The sequence below is a fragment of the Podarcis vaucheri genome (assembly GCF_965113315.1).
Source record: "Podarcis vaucheri genome assembly, chromosome: 8".
NCBI lineage: Eukaryota > Metazoa > Chordata > Lepidosauria > Squamata > Lacertidae > Podarcis > Podarcis vaucheri.
Window position 1 is genome coordinate 24,287,504 of NC_138766.1, and position 15,899 is coordinate 24,303,402.

General features: G+C 43.5%; 1 long non-coding RNA gene across 1 annotated transcript; it reads left to right on the plus strand.

Annotated features, from left to right (window-relative positions):
- The first annotated feature begins 9,704 nt into the window (after positions 1-9,704).
- On the plus strand, positions 9,705-11,305 carry LOC309538934. The gene is made up of 2 exons (XR_014222523.1): positions 9,705-10,192; positions 11,134-11,305. It is a non-coding gene; the product is annotated as an uncharacterized lncRNA (long non-coding RNA).
- Positions 11,306-15,899: the final 4,594 nt, after the last annotated feature.

Genomic DNA, 15,899 nt, shown 5'->3' on the forward strand with positions numbered 1-15,899 from the left:
TCTCTCTCTCTCTCTCTCTCTCTCTCTGTGTGTGTGTGTGTGTGTGTGTGTATTTTCAGGCAGATAAAGCTTTCACTGCAGTCCTCCAGTTGCTGGAAAATTTAACTTGGAAAATTGCTTCTAGAGACTTTAGACATGGTTGACGGTGAAAACTAGAATACTGTGCGCTACCAGACATTTACCTCTTCTGTTATCTTAAATAAGGATTTCCAAACTGTAATTGATTGGTTCCACATGGTATTCTGTCACTCCTCTATCAATGAAGTGGAAGCGGGGTGGGGGAGGGGGGAGGGAGAGATCATTTAGTAGATGTTAAGTCTAGCTTGAGATGTTTAATTTCAGTTTCATTAACTTTGCCATCTGTTTTATCTCAGAAGAACAGGTAGTGGCAGATGGAGATCTTGCACTTTAGTCCATGCTGTTAAAAGCAGAACCATTAGCTAATAAAGTTAACACCAGCCATGATTTAATTAAGGAAGAGACCCTTGACTTTGTGGGTCTGGATGGGAATCTAGTGACCTTCACAGGTTCCACACTCCTAGGCAGGATCATGTGATAGACAGACAGACAGACAGATGATAGATAGCTATAGACACACACACCCTAAGTAAGGGTGTGTGTGTGTGTGTGTGTGTGAAGTGTTATGCTGTTGTGTATGGAGGTTTTGAGTTTCCAGATTCGCTGCTGCAGCTGCTCCTCCTGGGTCCCTGCAGATACAGACAATTTAAAAAGAGTGTACGGTCATTAACTTATTGGGTGAGATGAGAGGGGTGGTGTTGTGTGTGTGCCATTAGATTTGTCCTACTTGAATTCTTGAGGAAACAGAGCTATTTATGAAGTGGTGGGCACCTGGTTTCACTTCAGCTAGTTCTGAATAGGTATATCAAGCTCTTTGGCATATCTGCACTCTTTAATCCTACCTTTCCCTACTCAGTGCCCTCTAGATGTTTCAGACCACAGCTCCCATCATTCCTAGCCACTGACCATCCCAGGTTGACCATTTCCAGCTGCCCCTTGTGTGAAGCAATTTAAAGATATAGCTAGCAAAACTAACTAAAGGTTAGTGGATCCAAAACATGCACACATTTGTAGATGTGATCACCTAGTTTACCAGGAACATGCATGGGAGGTGTGCTCAGTCCGGAAGCTTACAATTGTTCTTTACAATGTATATAAACTTGTGGCCAAGCTGAAGGTCTGAATGTGTTGCATTCTTTATCCTTCACTTCAGCCAAATGTTTATTTTTTATAATTTTTAAAATTAATTTTAACATATAAATTATAAAATGTACCACAAATCTTATCACTTATACAATCCTTTAGACTTCCATCAGCCCTTCTGATGATCCACCATTTTAACCACTTCTTATACATTTCTTAACTTTATATTGCATTTACATCTCTTAACAAATCATCCTCCCTCGTCCATTTTTACAATACTTCTATTAATACTCCTCACAAAACTTCTTGCAACCCTACAAACGTCGTCTGTTCTTCACAATTACTTTTCAAATAGCCCATAAATTTACTCCAGTCTTCCATGAATTTCTGGTCTCGCCGGTTTTGAATCCTTCCTGTTAGTTTATCTAATTCTGCATAGTCCTTTAACTTCATCCTCCATTCTTTAATTGTCAGTAACTCTTCTTGCTTCCATTTTTGGGCCAATAATATTCTTGCTGCTGTTATTGCATATAAAAAGAGCTTACATTCCTTTCTATTTATGTCACTCCCCACAATGGCCAATAAAAATGCTTCTGGTTTCTTTATAAATGTATATTTCAACATTTTTTTTCAACTCATTATATATCATCTCCCAGAAGCATTTCACCTTTTTACATTCCCACCACATGTGATAAAATGTTCCCTCTTTTTCTTTACATTTCCAACATTTATTACTGACTTTATACATTTTCGCTAACTTGACAGGTGTAATATACCATCTATACATCATTTTCATCACATTTTCTTTTAGGGCATTGCATGCAGTAAATTTTTAACCTTCCTTCCATAATTTCACCCAATCACTCAGCTGTATATTATACCCAAAATCTTTGGCTCAGCCAAAAGTTTCTTGATGAATTTGTGGGGAAATGCACGAAGCACAAATGTGTGCATCCTCTGGGTACTTGCCTACTATCCTCTCTCTCTCTCTTTTACTCACACACATACTCTCACACACACCTCTGATGGAGAAAAGCATGTTTCTCAGGTGGGAAAAGAGACAGAGAGAATGTGCAATGTGGGAAACAATTTCACACAAATTTAATTTCTGCTGGTTCCTCCCCATGGCTTCTGTGACATTGCTTCTAATATATCAAGTATGGACAGGCATACTTGGGGAACATTAAAGGTATGAAGTACCTTGGGGCAAAACATTATTTTGTGAGAGAGAGCAAGGGTGCATGTGTGCATGCATGCACATTCATATTAATTTGTGTTTTCCTGGGAATTTGTAATTATGACCCATCCCTCTTCAATACCAGTGTGCTTTCCTAAGGGATTTTTGTCCTTCAAAGACAGCTTGTGGCAGCTCCGTATCCTTCACAAATGTCTCTCTGGAGATTCCACAGACAGAAAGAACAGTCAGGTGATCTCATGCACCCAGCACCCAAATATGGCTCATGGGAGAACCCTTGTCAATTTCCTGCATCCTTGATATCAGTATGGAAAACAGCTGAAGAAAGAAGATGATTTAGTCAAGCCTTGATGGAAATAATTGAATATTTAGCTAATATGAACAGGCAAGTAACTATTCATTAAGAAAACCATGTACACTCACATAAGTGAAACAATAATTTCACTGAATAAACCCTGAATTGTAAGAATACATAGCAATAACCACTGCCCCTCTAGGTCTCCTCTAATCCCTTTTGACTTCCTTTGTTCTTCTACTTGTGATTAACATGGCCTTTCAATTATTATTTTTTCTGTGCATACTTTACTTTCAAGCTTCCACTTTTGAAAACTGGCTTAACCACAACTTTGTCTGTTACTTTGTGGGTTTAGAGAGTTTCTTATTGTTACCTGGAATAAGGTGCTCAGAGATGTATTAGTATTAGAAGCGGAACTGTTATTTCTGCTTTAGCTCATTTCTATTGACAAGAGTGCCTCCACTTTCCAAAACAACTGATAGTAACTGGGAGCCAACAGTCATTCAATCCAGTCTGCTAGAAGACCAGGTCTATGAGGTGCCTCTCAGTATTGAATTGTGTTCATTCCAGCTGATCATTTAAAAAACTACTAGTTAACTTTATGAATAGGTACACAAGTTTGCTCCCCACCCCTTCCCTCTCTTTTCCCTTTTCTGTTGTGTCTTTTAGATTTGCAGCCTACATGCAAGGACTGCCTTGTTTAAATTAATTGTGCATAAGACCCTCTTGGAGTCTTTGTGGCTGAAGAATGTGGGTGCAGAAGAAATGTTCTAAACAAATTGATAAGTATTCTCTGGATATTCACCAAGTGTTTGATATTAAATATGTGTGTTTGGCAGCTGGAGATTTCAGAGTAGCAGGCAACATTTGACAATACCTGACAGCTTTCATTCAGTAGCAATCAATATTCAACAACATCTGACGTACAACAGTCAACACTTGACAACAACTGACAGCTGACCTGTGGCTGTGATCAATGCTTGGTGGTATATGATTGATGACTCACCAAAGAATTATGTAACCTTGATACGAACGAGTCAAAAGAGGTGAGCTTAGGTGTTAGATGCTAAATTTTGATTGGAAAATTTGAGCGTTTAATTTAGTGATCAAAATTCAAATGTGATTTTTTTGCAAAATGGTGAAATTTTCTGCAATCTAATTTCAGCTCTCGTGTATACCCAGAACATAAAAGCACTTGACCACAGAGAGATAAATATAGCCAGGATATAATCACCTGAGGCCTGAAATTCAGGGTGGACTGGACTGCCACTCATGTTCTCCTTAATGGTCCTCTTTGTAATCATTGCTAAAATGATTCTCACTCTATCATAACAATCTTCCTACAACAAGATCACTGTATTTCCTCTTTATCTTCTGCATACAGTATTGTAGACAGAGCATCAAATGGATTGAATATCTGGCAGTTTCTTTAAAATTGCTTCCGTCTTTCAGCATGTAAGAGCACTTCTTTCCATTTCTTGCAAACATGTTGTAAATGACATGATTTTTGTCTTAAGAGGATTAATGTTCTTGGGAAATCAAATAAGCAGATGGAAGACTGCCTATCAGCGTTGTAAAGAGACACTGACAAAGAATGTGAGTAGATCATTCGGGGTTAACTTAAAAGTTAACTAGAATATTAAACACAGCAGCCTAGTAATGGAGATAAACTATATTCTTTGATAAGTCATATTAAAGCATATTGAGCAACTGAACTGCTACATGTGGCATGTGGATTGTCACTTCCTGCAATGCAATGAGTGCTTCCAAAACCAGCATCACCTGTCTTCCCAGTCTTTAAATTGAAGCCCTGTTGAATTCATTGCAACTTAATTTCAATGAATTGTCCTCAAGCGCTTTTTTATTTATTTTTATTTATTTTTCTTCTGACTATACTGCTAAGTCATAAAAAATATATCTAGGCAGTGTGAAGAATCTCAATTAAAAACAAAAGAACATCAAAGCAAAACACGTTAAAGTAAGAGAAGTAGAAAACAGGTCATCTGACAAGAAGGTTATAAAAACCGTAAATCACTTTCATAGGAAAGCTTGCTGAAGTAACAGAGCCTTAAGTTGGCGCCTACAACTCATTACAGATGGTGCCAGCTTGATTTCATTAGGTAGGGTTCCATAACTCTGGTGCCACCATGCTAAATGCACCATTTCTTGTTGAGGACAGTCAGACAGTCAAGCATCAGGTGTGCCTTAGTGACAGTAAACAAAGATCCGGCTGGGGTATAAGAAATAGTCATGGGGTAGGAGAGCTGTGGGGGGAATCACATCTGGCAACCAATGGGCCCCTTGGGTTTCAGATGGTAGTACATGGGTAAAGGTAAAGGGAACCCTGACCATTAGGTCCAGTCATGACCGACTCTGGGGTTGCGGCGCTCATCTCACTTTATTGGCCAAGGGAGCTGGCGTACAGCTTCTGGGTCATGTGGCCATCATGATTAAGCCACTTCTGGCGAACCAGAGCAGCGCATGGAAACGGCGTTTACCTTCCCGCCGGAGCGGTACCTATTTATCTACTTGCACTTTGACGTGCTTTCGAATTGCTAGGTTGGCAGGAGCTGGGACTGAACAATGGGAGCTCACCTCGTCGCGGGGATTCGAACCGCCAACCTTCTAATTGGCAAGTCCTAGGCTCAGTGGTTTAACCCACAGCGCCACCCGCCTCCCCAAGTACATGGGTAGATGGATGTAAAAAGCATGGGACACAAATTTTCCTGGCTCTCTAACAGCTAAGGTGGCTCATTTACCAGAAATAATGTTAACTGTGGAAGTGTGTACAGTGTTACCTCAAGTTACAGATGCTTCAGGTTGCAGGCGCTTCAGGTTAGACTCCGCTAACTTAGAAATAGTACCTCGGGTTAAGAACTTTGCTTCAGGATGAGAACAGAAATTGTGTGGCGGGGGCATGGCGGCAGCGGGAGGCCCCATTAGCTAAAGTGGTACCTCAGGTTAAGAATAGTTTCAGGTTAAGAACGGACCTCCAGAACGAATTACGTTCTTAACCCGAGGTACAACTGTACTTGATTCTGACCAAACTAAGCCTCCTAGAGCACAATATATATCAGGAGGCTTGGTTTGGTCAGAATTGAGTATGCAGTTCCAGAGTTAAATACATTACTTAAGGTAAATGGGCCGCCATAGCTGCTAGAGGGCCATGAAAATATGTGCCCCACAGTTTTAAGAGCTGTCTACCCATGTACTATCTGAAACCCAAGGTGCCCATTGGTTGCCAGATGTGAAATATACTGGCTTAATTTTCAGCTCTGTTACCCCACTATATGGTAATGTCTGAAGTAGACTGGCCTCATGTATACCAAGAGGAAGACCTTAAGGATAACTTACTAGCATAATGGGAGCCAGCACAGGTCCCTCAACACAGGTGTTATGTGTTGTTGGTAGCCAATGCTTGATAACAACTGAGCTGAAGCTTCCAAACTAGCCTCAAGGGTAAAGGGACCCCTGACCATTAGGTCCAGTCGTGGCCGACTCTGGGGTTGCGGCGCTCATCTCGCTTTATTGGCCGAGGAAGCCGGCATACAGCTTCCGGGTCATGTGGCCAGCATGACTAAGCTGCTTCTGGCGAACCAGAGCAGCGCACGGAAACTCCGCTTACCTTCCTGCCGGAGCGGTACCTATTTATCTACTTGCACTTTGACGTGCTTTCAAGCTGCTAGGTTGGCAGGAGCAGGGACTGAGCAACGGAAGCTCACCCCGTCGCAGGGATTCGAACCGCCGACCTTCTGATTGGCAAGTCCTGGGCTCTGTGTCAGCCGTCACAAGGTGAGACGAAAAAGACACCGATTCCTATCTTGGAAGGATTCACACAACCCTTTTGGAGATGAAGGAGTTGCCCTAATGTAATATTTTCCTTCAGTATTTATGTGACAGACTGGTCTTGCAAGCCTGAAAAACGTTAAAAAGCAAGGTTTCACCTCAAATATGGGTTTGGGTGTTTTTTTAAAAAATGAAAACCTTGGCTTCTTTGTAACTGAAACTTTCTGTCAGTGCAGTTAGGATGGAAATAACATGTCTCCAGGAGGTAATTCTTCTGAAGATATACCTGTTACTGTTTGTGGCATGCTCAGATATTAAAGAAGCATGCAGGGTGAAAGATCCTATTATTAAAAACAACCTTCTCAGTATTAAGAGAAGCAAAACAAATATATCACTAGAATATGCTTCATTACTCCAAAGATAAAACCAGCACATTTTTATTCTTGCAATTTATAGTTTATTTTGATGCACTTCATCTATATATCTGTGTACCTGTAAATTCCATTTCACTGGCTGAATTGCTTCCCTTGAATTTTCTTGAGAGCTGACCATCTTGTGCCTATGTTGTGATTAGAGATTGATGAATCTGTCAGTTTTGGTTTATCTCAGTCTCTCTTTTTTTCCAAATGCAAATTCAGTTTTCCACATTTAGGCAGCAGTTTGCAAGTAAAGAAAAAATCTTCATGAAATTTGTCGGCATTTTAGTGTGAATTCCTTTCAATATGCACATTTTTATATTTGATTTTGAGTAATATACACACTTTTGCAACCAGTAATCCCTAACAATGCATTTTGCATGTTATTATAACCAGTGCTTTTTTTCTGGGGAGATCCAGGGAAACACAAATCCCTAAACATTTTGTGAATCTTTCAACTTTTGTCTATTTACTGTATTTAATTTCCCTGATTTGAACTATAAAATGGTGGTTTTTCTTGAGTCAAAATGAGAGTACCCCGAAGCATTTTTTTTTAAACAAAGCACTGATTTGAACTAACAAATGCATATTTATGTTTATTTTCCCTACTAATCACATGGCACCTTCATTATACACCTTTAAGTGTCAGGCAAAAATGTTCCTTTTTAACCAAGCCTTTGCTTGATCTGATTGACATCCTATGCCCTTTTATGTATTGTGGTTTTTATGTTGATACTTTCTGTGAACCACCCTGAGACCTCTGGGTATAGGGAAGTATATAAATCCTAATCCTAATAATAATAATAATAATAATAATAATAATAATAATAATAATAATACTATTTACAGTGCTGTATACTTAATTTTGTTGGAGAACCACATTGCAAAATTTGGAGAAGTGCAAATTTCAAAATATCATTTTGTCCGGTACACATATTGGTTCAAGAAGTGCAAAGCAAGTAGTTTCTCATTAATATACAAAAAAACCCCTATTGGATTACCCCTCGTGAATTAAGCCTTGTGCCCTTACAGAACAACGCAATACTCAGATAAAGCCTCAATGAGCTCATTGTGGTTTATTCTCAGGAACATGTATCTAGGATTGCAGTACTCATGATTCGTTCAAACACCTTACTGGATCAACAGGGCTTTCCCACACATCACTGAAAGCAGGATTCCACCCACAGTCATCAAGCTCATTTACAGGTTTTAGCACAGACAGTTTGGCCGCACAAAGTGAATGAGACAGAGACTGTAAAGTGATACGTTTCATTGAATCAACTTCTCCTGGTGGCAGCACACATGTCAACAGCTGTTCCAATGAAAGATATCTCCTTCCCACAGTGCCAGCTCAATTTACAAAATCAGTCAACCTAATAAAGGATACTTCTGTTTTGTTTCTCATAATTCATACTCTCTAGGGAAATCTCCACATTGCATTCTCCCAGTCCCCGACTCCTATCAATGTCTTAGCAATGGCTTCACTCATCTGTCTGGGGCCTCTTGCATGCTGCTCCCCACTACAGTGGTGCCCCGCAAGACGAACGCCTCGGAAGACGAAAAACTCAATAGACGAAGGAGTCTTTCGTTTTCTTAGCTGCTTCGCAAGACGCATTTCCCTATGGGCTTGTTTCGCAAAACGAAGCTTGCCCCGCAAGCTCCGGGGATAGGGGGAAGCGCAGTGCGTCTTCCCCGCTGTCCCTGGACCTCTTTTGAAGCAAGGGGCGGCGGGGAGAAGATCCCTTCTCCCCGTTGCCAGCCCCTCAATCTCCGGGGACAGAGGGGAAGGCGCGCGTACCTTCCCCTCTCTCCCCGGACCCCTTTTGAACCAAGGGGCGCGCCTTCCCCTCTGTCCCCGGAGATTGCGGGGCAGGCAACGGGGCTTCTTCCCACCGCCCCTTGCTTTAAACAGGTCCAGGGACAGAGGGGAAGGCGCACCGCGCTTCCCCTCTGTCCCCGGACGGTCTCCATAGGAACACATTGATTGATTTTCAATGCATTCCTATGGGAAACCGTGCTTCGCAAGACGAAAAACTCGCAAGAAGAAAAAACTTGCGGAACGAATTAATTTCGTCTTGTGAGGCACCACTGTATGCAGAAACATGTTTAATTATGCCTCTCCATCTATCAAGCCAGTGATGAGCACCATGAGGACAAGAGTCCAAAAATTAAATGGAAACACCTTTGAGAAAATCTAATGTACACTTTTAGTTTCAGCCTGTTATAGACACAGATCCTCCAAGTTTTCCTGCTTTCCAGGGACAGTCCCAGATTTTCAGAAGCCGTCCCAGTTTCTGATTTGATCCTGGAGTGTCTTGCTTTTCCTTAGAAAGTCCCCATTTTCATTGGAGAAATGTTGGAGGGTGCTATGTATTGGGTTTAACACTTTTTATGTTACAAAGCTTGTTCTAATCAATCATATAAGCGTTGATAGACGAACGTTCTAATGGCTAGTAAGCGCATGCACTTTCAACTGTCAACTGTCAACAGTCAGTTCATGTGGGGGCTTTTATTGAGTAGTCCTGTGAGTTTGGGTTTTGTTTTCCTATGAGAGAGCCATTGTCACTGACAATGTTGAATAAATGTAGTTGAGGAACTTATACTGTCTTGGGCTTCTGACTTTTTCTGAACATTTAACAGAGGGTATACAGTGGTACCTCGGGTTAAGTACTTAATTCGTTCCGGAGGCCCGCACTTAACCTGAAACTGTTCTTAACCTGAAGCACCACTTTAGCTAATGTGGTCTCCTGCTACTGCCGTGCCGCCGGAGCCCAATTCCTGTTCTTATCCTGAATCAAAGTTTTTAACCTGAAGCACTATTTCTGGGTTAGCGGAGTGTGTAACCTGAAGCGTATGTAACCTGAAGTGTATGTAACCCGAAGTACCACTGTATAGTTAAGGCCTTACTTGGGTGGCTTTGAAAGGAGATTGATACAAATCCATGGCTTTCAGTGTCTACTGGTCCTGATGGGCTATGTATTACCTTTAGGCTCAGAGGCACCAGGCATTTTTCCCCTCATGAGTGAGAAAGAACTATGGCCTCATATCTTGCTTAAGGGCTTCTCCTAGCCATCTGGTTGGCCACTTTGGGAAAAGAGCGCTGGAAAGAGTTGAGCCTCTGATATGTTCCCATCAGGAAAAAGGAACCTGTCATCAATTCAGCAGAATAGAACACTTGCTCAACAGCTGATGAGTGGAGGCTAAATTTTGCTCAGTTCCAAGCAGAAAACAGGCACACATAGCCAATAGCCTGTAAAAGGCCAGCTTCTTCCTCAAAGGGGAAGGGGGAAAGAAGCACTTTTGAAGCTGTTTGTTCAGCACGTCCCAAAGGTTTGACAGGTGAGTGAGGGCTAAAGTCTATTAGGTTTGGTTGTTCTCAGTTCCCAGTAAGAAACACGTGTGTGTAGTGAAAGAAAATCTGTGAAATGCAGGCCTTTTTGTCCCCACTCCTGGGGGAGAGGAGACAAGAGTGCTTTGCAGATTGTATGTTCAGTGCTTCCCAAAGCACAGAATATAGGACTAGCAAGACTCCTCATGCTGCTAGGGACAATGGACCTGCCAATCATGTGGTGGCCATTGGGGGTCCCACCCACCTGTCACATTTGGCCTCCAAGGCCAATCCTGATAAGGATCTGGCTCATGGAACCAAGAAGGTACCTCACCTCTGATTCAAAATGCAGATCAATATGCTGTTACTTGGTTAAGAATACCTTCTTGGCTCACACTTTGCCTCAAGGCACCAGGAGATTCTATGGAAACAGCTAGACATAGCAGGATACAGCAATGTTATATGAATTCAGTGATGTCGCTTGTGGAATTTATGGGGAGAGTTCATGGCGTGATTGCTTCTACTTACCAAATGTCACACAGAATGCGGCAATTAGAACTGATCTCTTCAGGAACTCAGAACTTGGTGTAGTTTCAGTTAGTTCATTTCTCCACCATTTTTTAAAGCTCATACTGTACTAGACAAGTATCTATGAAGAATATGTTTATTGAAACAGCTCCAACATATAGTTAAGTCACCATGCTCTCAAAATTATAGGAGGCCACCATATTGGGCCCTTCAGAAATTATACCTGGTCCTTAACTAACAGTGATGTTTATATACATATATGTGCATAATGGGAAAACTAGTCTCCTGAATCCATCCTCAAAACCAGTCCAATAGATTTCCTGTTAAAACATATAGAAAGAGTTGCTGCTCAGAGGTCATGAAGTAATATATCTGTTTCCCTTGGTATGCCAGTGAGACTGAGATGAGTAATTTTCCCTCACAGAAAGCTGCATGAAAGTGTCTGAAGACTGCAAAATAACCTACCAACCATTATTTGGCAATCAAACAGAATGGAAATACAATCTGCAGTCACGGCAAGCAGCCTAGCTATTTAAGGTCTCTCCTTCACTTTTATTCACTATATTTTGCAACTAATAAACATGTCGCTCAAGGCATCACATTGCTGTGGCTTTTCAGGGGACTATGGAAATGTTGAACTTCAAACAAGCATTCTTTGGTGGTGGAAGAGGAGTCAAGACATATCCTCTTTTGGAATCAGCCAGGTCTAAAACGTGAGGGTCCAAATATAGGCATTATTTCTTCTTGAATGCATGCAATATATATGCACTGAAGGAGACATCTGTAATACTTTCATCTTCAATCCTGTGACTTACTTACCACTAAATAAGATGTGAGTTTGCTGTCTTGCCTCCTTCGCTTGGATGGAATGGTTTTCTCTGCACACAACACCCTTCTGGCTTTTGTGATGGCTGCTATATATTCCATAATCTTCCATTGTTGGGTGATGTGTCTGATATAATGCCAATAAACTGGTTGTAAAGTAGCTTTCCCCAGTGGCGTAGTGTGGGGGTGCCAGGGGTGCCGGCCGCACCGGGCACAACATCTGGGGGGGGGCGCTCGCCGCCTCCGGAGTCGCCGAAGAGCCTCGGGCGCAGGCTATAGCAGAGCCCCATGTCTCGAGAAGGAGGAAGTCCCGGCCATGGGCGCTGCCCCCAGGTGGTGCAGCAGGAGCTAGGCGGCCAAGGGGAGCCAAGGGGAACCCGGGGGAGCGGAGGCGCCGCGGGGACACGGCTCGGGAGCTGCCGCTGAGGAGCCAGAGCATCGTCCCCGGGAGGAGAGGAGGAGCGGTGGCGGCGGCGGCTGCTACTGCAAAGCAGGGAGAGAAGGAGGCGGCGGCGGCGGGGAGCCGGGCAGGGAAGTTGCTGCTGGGGATGAAGAGGCGGCGGTGGCGGGAGACGGACTTCTCTCCCTCTCTGGTGCTGCTGGCGTGAGGTGCTTGCCAGCCCACCGGCCCCTCCTGAGCGGGATATGGGTGGGCGGACGGGGTGGGTGGGGGAGAGGTGCCGGGCCCGCCTCGTGCCCTGACAGGAGCCGCCGCTGCGCCCGCAGGCGCCCTTGACGCGGCGCCCCTCATGCCGCCTCGAGAGGCGTTGGGGGCAGCGAGACTCCGCCGGGCCCCGCCCCTCACTCCGCGCTCGGCTTCAGGGCTGTCTTGCGAGGGGGGGCGGGAAAAGGCTCTGAGGAGAACCTCGCTGGCTGTCCCGCCGCGTCGCTTTTCCTCACGTCGTTTTTCCATTCCCTTGAGGGGACGGGGAGGTGAAGGGAGCCCGCACGTGGCGAGTCGTCGGTGGAGGTAGAGAAACCACGCACATTAGATATTAATAATAATAATAATAATAATAATAATAATAATAATAATAATAATGCTTTGAAATTTAAGACTCCCCCCCCCCAAGGAAAAGGCACTTTCTTGCCCTGCCCATGGACCAGGAGGTCGTGGCGGGCGAGGCCTTCAGCAGCGGGGCCCTTATTTGCGCTGCCAGCCTGACCTTCACCCTCTTACATATAGAGAGGAAAGGAGACGCGGAGGTGCAAAGGCTTACGGGGCAGAAGTAAGCCCCGCTGAGTTCATCAGGGGTGCCAACGTGAATACAGTATGATATTGGGGGGGGAGGCAAGTAAACCCCGCCCTGCATAGTTGATCACATTGGCAATGCCCATCAACTGGGGGACTGGCCCCCTCAAATGTTTTCTTGGGGGGCCTGAAGCAGCGGCGTAGCGTGGGGGTGCAGGGGGGGCCGGGCGCAACATCTTGGGGGGGGCACTCGCACTCAAGTGCTAAAATCCACGGGTTAGGGGGCGCAAATTACTTGCCTTGCCCCGGGTGCTGACAACCCACGCTACGCCACTGGCTTTCCCCAATCCAACATTTCCCAGATGTTTTTGGATTGTAGCTCTCAGCATCTCTTTGGCCGTGCTGGCTAGGGCTGATGGGAGTTGGAGTCCATCAACATCTGGAGAGTATTAGGTTGGAAAGCTTGTTGTAAAGCCTTTCAACCATTTTGTGTGTTGGTTGCTAAATTCTTTTCTGAACAAAACAGGCTGTTCTGAGCAGAAAGTTCAGAAAGTTCAAGGATGCTTGCACACACACAAATACACACACACTTGCACACACAGCACTTCAGTCTAGGAAATGGAAACTTAAAGGTGGGGACCTTAACATATTTAAGGGGAAGGAAATCTAACAAACTATCACAACTTGAAACTTAAACACAACACTATCTGATTGGCCAAGAGACTGGGAAAGGATTTACAGGTGGCGATTATTTTAGGCACGTCCAATTGATGCGTGATCGTCAATGCATGGGTCCTTTTGGACCTGGAGAAAGGCAGAATGGGAACAGGGTGGGACAGAACAAGGGCAGAGTGGGAAGTAATGGGCCATAATGGGGCAGGGCATGCTTACATGCACTCCACCAATGTGCCAGGCCGGGAACAGAAATAATGTAAAAGTAAAGTTGTGGAAATAATTTATAAGTAAAGCTGGCCAGTAAAAGTTAGCACCTGAGTGGGGATTAGAGCAGAAAAGAAAAAGAAAGAAAAAATCTGGAAAAGCTAAAGAAATGAGCCGGGACATGGCCTAAGTGCACAAGATGCAGCCATGTTGCAGAAGCTAAGCAAATCTGGGTCTGCTCAGTGCCTAGATGGAAGATTCCGTGGGAACTCCATGGATGCCATCTTGAGTTTCAAGTAAGAAAAAAGATGTGATATAAATGGGATAAAATTGTTGACTTTTTGCAGTATGGTAGCGCTGCAGAGAGCTTGCTGGGGAGACCATGCATTAAAAAGAAAGGACTCAAAAATAACTTAAAGAAGGTTTTAATAAGAAAAACAAAAACTCCATTTACACTAAATATATTAACAAAAAAACATGACCCAACCACCAACCCATCCCCCAGGGTAATGGGAGAGCTAGGTGCTGCCCCTTATATACTACACCCAGATGCTGACACGCCTTAATCAAATACAACTCAGCAGCACCTGCTATGTTTCACAGCTGTAAAGCTGGGTCTCGTTATCTTGCTCTGGCCCTTGCTCCGGCCCCTTAAAGACATACACATGGAGTGGAACAATGATGAACCTTTACATTTAAAGAAACCATTCAACATTTCCCCTGCGGTTCATCATTGTGGAACAAAAAACATAAAGGATACTTTGTACATGTCTTTCATTTTAACTCTATAAACCCATTTTGAATCAATAAGTCTCATATCTGGGGTTTGTGGTACAAGAGACCAAGTGTTATGCTCTTTTAAAGAAGTTGTCTCAGAGTTCATAGCTTTGTACCAATTTACAGCTTGGTGCTTAGGTAAATTCTGAACATCATTGTAGCTTTTTGGCTCAAAAACCGCCTTATTGGCATGCACAGTATTAAAATGTTCATCTGCAAAACGTTGTGGCTTCTGCCTCTTTCTATCTGAACGTCTCAGTCCGGAAGGAGAGTCAGACCCCTCAGACTTAATGGGACTAAGTGAACTACTAGTTTCAGGTTGTAAATCATCACTGTCAGACTGAAGAGGTGCCTGTAGGCTAAGCTCACGGTCAGAAAACTCAAGAGAATCTAACCTCCCCTCAGGTGACTTTAAATCCTCAAACAAATTATCAGATCCAACAGGCTTTTTGTCTTTCCCCATTAATTCAGAAGCACCACTTCCTGCTGCTGCTGCTTCTACCTCTTCTTCCTCAGTATCATTTATACCATCAGTATCTTGGAAAACAGCAACCCCATTCCAATTTACAGTTTGTATCATGCTTCTGGTAATATGAAATTTGCCAGTTGCTGGTATGTAAATTCTGTACGCCCCCTGCTGGTAGCCCATTAATTTTCCCTGGACACTACGCTCACCCAATTTCTGCTTAGCAGGATAATGCATAATTACATCTGAACCCCAAATGCGTAGGTATTTCAGATTAGGGCGTTTTTTAAACAATTTCTCATAGGGGGTGACATCTAAACCAGAATGATAACTGCGATTTCTAACATAACAAAAGGCATTGAGTGCTTCAGCCCAAAAGTCTTTGGGCAGATTAGCATCGTGCAGATAAGTTTTAACCCCTGCCTGCAGGTCACGCTGCACAACTTCAACAAGCCCATTTTGCCAGGGACTTCGGGGGCAAGATAACTCATGAGTAGTCCCCTGCGCTTCCAGGAATTTCTCAAAATCCTCAGAAATAAATTCCCTGCCCCGGTCAGAAAACAGGTTCTTAATTGGTTTGTTAAAGTGCGTTTTTACCCAGTTGCAAAAAACCTTGTACTTCTCAAATGCTTGGGACTTCTCCGCTATTGCATAAGTCCAACAATATCTACTATACTGGTCTATCAGGGTAAGCCAGTACTTTGAACCTCCTAATGATGGTGGGAGTGGCCCAACTAAATCGCAATGTACACGCTCAAATGGCTCAGTTACTTTCCTATCTGAGCATCTACCCTTGCGTGCAACCTTAATCTTATTCTTGCAACAGGATAGACACTGCATAAAGAATTTACATGGTTTTAAGTTGAGGCCATTGACAATATTCTGTGTCTTAATTACATCAGCAAAATTCAGGTGTCCCAGAATTCTGTGCGCCTCGTGGACACACCCAGAATGTGGCCTTACATTCCTCAACCCCTGGCTTGATTGTGTTGCTCTGCAATTTATAGGCGATTGTGAGTAGGTGCGAAAATACAATCTATATAAACCATCA